Genomic DNA, 6,000 nt, shown 5'->3' with positions numbered 1-6,000 from the left:
AGATAAGCATTAACTCTTCCTTCCCGTGAACGTGCACACCAAACTCGACGGTGATCCGGGTTGTTTTTTGCCAAATTCCACCATTTTTCAGGCGATTTGCATCCATCCTCCACCTGCAGCTTCTTCCCTAACCTCTCCTCTTTCATCTCCACCAAAAATCAAGGGTTTTTAAGGCTAAAACCGTGAAGAACTCCACCGGAGCACCGAAGGTGCTCGACAGCGATTATGCGGATCGGGTGAGTTCCACCACCCTTAATCAACTCCCCTTGGACCCAGGAACAAGACCCAACCAGTGATAGGGGCGTTGGAAAACTGGAGAAGTCGGTCGACGAACACCCATTCTAGGGTTTCTAGTAGATTCATGGCGATTTAAGGCTTTTTCTAGCCAAATGGGACTTGGCCACAAGTATAAAACTTACTTTACTCATTGAGATATTCATTTTTGTGAAATTTGAAAATTTTTAGAAATAATTGATTTTTCTGGAGAGTTGGGCGGCCAACTGTCATGTGCAACGGCGCGAGGCGATGTCGTATGGTTCGAGACCCCACCTACCCATCCTAGGTGATAGGAGCATATTTATGCAACTTAGTTAGCTTGTTTCTTGGCATTTACTTAGTTTAATTCTAGTTATTTTAGTACTTTAAGCTATTTTTGTGTGTTTGTAGGTTCAAATAACAAAGTTGGCAACAAAGTGCTATTTGGAGCATTTTGGAGCATTTTTGGGCCAAGATTGGATAGTGCAAGCATGGAGACATGAGGATGGACGTGTTTGAAGATTAGAACGCTAGAAATCAGCATGTGTGTGTGCAAGTGTGTTGACCTACAACTACAAACATCATAGCTGCCATGTGATGACAGAAAATGTGTTGATTGCTAGCTGAAATGATGAAGATGAACACGGCACATGGAAGAAACATGGACAGCACACACACATGCAAAGAGAAACACGGCATGGGTAGAAAAGGTGTTGATTGGTAGCAGAAATGATGAAGAGCATGTGTGTGCAAGAGTAACAGCTGGTACATGTGGAAATAAAGAGAGAAAACAACAAGGAACACACGGCATGGGCAGCAGAAAATAAAGAATGAAGGAGTGGAAATGATGAGTACATGGACAACACACACATGGGAAAGAAAGGCACGGCATGGACAGAAAGTGTATTGATTTGTGGCTGAAATGATGAAGAGCATATGTGTGTGTGAGTGTAACAGCTAGTACATGTGGAGATACAACATAAAGCACGGCACATGGAAGAAAAGAAGGCATACACACACATGCAAAATGCATGGATAGCTTGGAAGGCAGAGAGACACATGCAAAGTATGGAGACATCATTCATACACACATATGCAAGGGAGATAATTCTGCCACAAGGAAATGGGGGTCTTTTCTCCTTTAACATTCAACCATCCATTCTCCTTAAACATACACAAACCACACCACAATAAAACATGACATCTCACAAATCCATTCCCTTCCATCCCCTTGCCGTGAGCTCCATCCACTACAACCATTACATCCACTCATTACCACAACACTCACACACTACACCCATTACATCCACTCATTACCACAACATACACCACTACCACCTTAATTAGATGGTGGTCCTCTCCCTAGCCTATAAATACATCCACCCTTCACCATAACAAAGAACAGAGAAATCCATCAAAAGACACTACATTCACATCTCACAACTCTATACACTTACACTTTCATTCCTTGGCCGTGAGCACCATCCATTCATCCATTCATCCATTCATTTCCCATATATCTCAAAACATAACTCCATACACTCCCTTCCCTTGGCCGAGACATTCACCAATCCTAAATACATTCATAACCTTTCCATACATCCATACACATCCTTAGAAACTTGTGCTGCAACAAGGTGGTGAAAACAAATGTCCTTGGCATTTCAAGCTTGAAACTTTGGAGCGTTTTAGCTGTACTTCATTCTTGCTTTCAATGTCTAAATTTGTTTATATTTGCTTTGTGAGTATGAGGAACTAAACCCCCCCTTAGCTAGGGGGAATTCGAAACCATGTTCATGCTTGCAATATGATTTGATTACTTTCAGTTGTGATTCATAAATTGTGATTTCAATTTACTTATCCATTTGAATTAAAACTGATTTGTGTATGTTGGTTGAGAGTGCACGTTTAATTTTCATGCATAAATCTAATGCTAGGATATAAGGGAGTTTCACCTAATCGTTATGAACTTATATTCACAAGTAGTGAAGGTTTCTCGTCACAACCGTGTTAAGTAAATTCTTGGCATAAGTTTCATGCAATTCATAGTTACAAGTGTTTCGTCAATGATTATGATTTTCATAGAACTTAATGATTCTTGCTTGTATCTCTATTATGCAATTCATGTAGGGAACCTGTGGGGAATGCTTTGGGTTGTTGTATGCAATCATCCAATTCAATGAAATTAGGAAAATCTGAGGGTTAATTAGTGCAATTCACAGTTAATCTGGGGCGTTGAGAATTCGTAGTTTATTGAAAAGCAACTAGAAATCGTTTTGTTTGCAAGTGTGTCATGTGTGGAGAAGAACCTCCTAGCTAGCCTTCCATCCATTACTCAAATACGTGCAGATTTCATTAGTTCTTTAATTTACTTGTTTTGTTTTCAAATTCTTCAAAACCAAAACCCCTTTACCTTGTTAAGTCATATTAGTTAGAAACTGATTTAGTTTGTGTTTTTAAGTGTTTCGAACCAAGTTAAAACCAAAATTCGTCCAAAAGTGTGTTTAGAGTCCAAATATGCCCAATTTGTGTTTTTAGGCAGATTTGAGCGTTTTTAGCTTGTTTTGAGTCTTTTGAGTTTATTTTGAGTTCTTTGAGTCTAGTTTAGTGTTTTTAACTTTGTTTATATGTTTTTAAGTCAGTTTAGAGGTTATTAGCAAGCCCTCCTAATCCCCGGTCCAAAACGATCCCTACTTACATTCTTTACTTACATTCTTGACTAGTGCTTGTTGATTTGACTTCTCTATGAGTAGAAAACCTCTAAAATTTGGGGATTTTCATTGCTTAATTGAATTGAAGGACTATTACATTCTTTTTTATTTTCTTTGATTTTCTTTGGAAATAGGGTTGGTGAGTTTGGGTGTTAGGACTCAGGGTGTTAGGGAGAGAATGAGAGAGGTCGGAGATGCGATGTTGATGGGGTTTAGGGATGGGAACTCATGGAATGGAGATGTTTGGTGTTTCTTTTTGTTTTTGGGGTGGGGTGGCTTCAGAAATATGAAGGACAAAGTTGAAATTTTTGAGGAATTTTGGATGTGGGGTGGATTTATAACATTATGAAGTGTGTATAAAACAACCCAAAATGTAACTTATCCTTTAAAGAAGAATTTTGACGTTGTGAAGTGAAAGTTATTAGATTTCTTTAAAGCTATGCAAACACAAAACATCTTCTAACAAAACACCAACCCCAAAACAATTACAAATTCATTAGTATAATCATAACATTGTCACGTTGTGTTACCACTCTACACAACAGTGTTCAAAAAATCGGCCTAGACACTGCCTAGCATTGGGTGTCATTGTGCCGATGCGATATGGTCCAAATCATTAGGCATGGGGATCTGTTAGTCACCCGCCTAGGCACTCTTAGACAGCCTAGGTGGTCTAGGCGGAGGAGTGAAGAGTTTATAGAAAGTTCAAATAAAACCCAGAATTGAAAACACTATAGCCACTTCGACTCCCTCTCTCTCTCTCTGCACAAAGACTTCCTCTCTCTCGCCGTTGTGACTCCCTTTCTCTCTGCACTCCATCGAAGAAGGAGAATTACATAGCAAAACAGAAGAAGAGGAAACGAAACACAAAAAGAAGATGAGAATTTACAGAGTAATCGGATAAGAAGAAGAATAGGAAAAGGAAAAAAAAACCCAAAGTTATAATGCTTTCCTCTTCCCAAGGAAGAAGAGGAAACCAAAAATATATTGTCCACTTTACAAGGAGTAAAAATGACACACCGTTTGGGAATCCTGCTTGATGTGAGAAAAGTGGGGGTGAAGGAGACCTCACACGTGTCATTTCTTAAGAAATAGGGATAACCCTCATCAAAGCTTATGATTTTTTTTTCTTTTAACAAAACGAGCCTTTGATTTTAAAATTTTAAAGAACCACCCAACCCACTTTGTGGGGTTTTTTAATTTTAATTTTTAATAATTAAATACTAATCATTTAAAATGTCTTGACTTTGTTGTAAAGTCGATGATATGTGTGCAGTGGAATAAAATAAATAAGACAATACCTACGAGGTTCGACAAGTGTGCGTACATCCTTGAGGCAGTCGTGTACTTTCTTTTATTATCTAAAATAATAGAAGTACAAAATAACTCTCACATTTTCTCTTTTTTCTCTAGCCTAACTCACTGGTAATTTCTTCCACATTTTTCTTCTTTCCACTTCTCTTCCTTTCCTCCATAACTCCTCTTTCTTTCCTCTATATGTTTTTCTCCCATCTCTTTCTTTTCTTTCTCACTTCTTCGTTATAAGGGTGGGTTTGAAAAATTGAAAACGGAAAAAAGGGACCGAAAACCTAACCAAGATCGAAAAAAAAACCGAACAGAAACTGTCAAACCAAACCGAACCGAATTTCAATTCGGTTTCGATTTTTTATGTCTGGAAACCAAATCGGACTGAACCGAACCGATGTATGTATATATATATAATTATTTTTTATAATATTTTAATTATAAAAAATCATAAAAATTATTAAAATTATCCGAAATCCTGGAGGCATGAGGGTTTGAACCCATGCGCTCTTCTTGGCAACAGGTTTTGTTTTGTTATGATTGTATGACTAAACTATTTATAAATATTGAGATCTATAGTCTTTTGTGGAACTAGAAATCAACAAAACCCTAGCCGAAACTCGTAGATATTGTCTTATTTATTTTCATTCCCCTCTTCTCTCTCTCGTTCCCTGCTTCCAAACTCCTTCCACGTCCCTGCCTCCAATTTCTCCATTCTTCTCTCGCCGTTTCTCAATCTTCTCACTCCAGGGTAAGATATCCAATCTCTCTTATTTATTTTGTCGATTTATGGTTTTTTTTAGGGTAAATTTCAGAGAAGGAGACTGAAATTTTGGTGTAAATTTATGGGTTATTGTTTTGGTTCGTATTGCAGATTTGTTCAATTTTTGTGTTGTGGGCTTGTTAGTTATTTGTGGGTTTGTGTTGGAAGTTCGTATTGAAGATATGTTTTCAAGTTTTGGTTCTTAAAGGATATTTCTTTATGATTATTGTTTGATGATTGTTGGGGGCAGATTTTCAAGGAGGGATTGGTTAGAACTCATGTTGAAGATTTGTTGTACTCTTGTTACCCCATTTGAAGGATTATTCAACATTAAGGACTTCAGGATTTACAAATGTTTCTATTCGTATTGCAGATATTGATGCAGCCATCATTGTGAGTTGCCCCAATTCGTATTCATTTGAGGCAGAAGCACCAATATCCAGATTAAAAAAAAATCACAAAAAAAACCGAACCAAACTGAAATTTCGGTTCGATTTCAATTTTGGAAAAAAAACCGAACCAATTTGAACCGAACCCAGCCCTACTTCCTTTCTTCGTATGCTCTTATTTTATAGACAAAAGATTACTATAGCAATACTATTCACTTTACAAATTTTCCTCAAATGAATAGTGAAATATTGTGCCTGAATAGTAACACATCCGTTTTTCTTAATCCATCTGATTTTTCTTTGGATGAATAGTAATAAAATATTCATGCGGGCCATCCATATATTATATTCAAAAGACTTATTATTTTATACCTATGAATTAATTAATTTAAATTACTAAACATTCAAAATGTTATGATTTAAGTTAATTTATATAATATATAATAAATATACTTAAAACCGTCTAGCCTGCCTAGACTTTCGCCTAACCGCTTAAGCGCTAGGCTCCAACCCACAACTCGATTAGCGCCTACTTTCTTTTAGAACCATAGTACAAAGATAAGAATTCAAGTAGACT

Source organism: Malus sylvestris, chromosome 6 (assembly GCF_916048215.2).
Source record: "Malus sylvestris chromosome 6, drMalSylv7.2, whole genome shotgun sequence".
Classification (NCBI taxonomy): domain Eukaryota; kingdom Viridiplantae; phylum Streptophyta; class Magnoliopsida; order Rosales; family Rosaceae; genus Malus; species Malus sylvestris.
Note: the sequence above shows the minus strand (reverse complement) of the source record.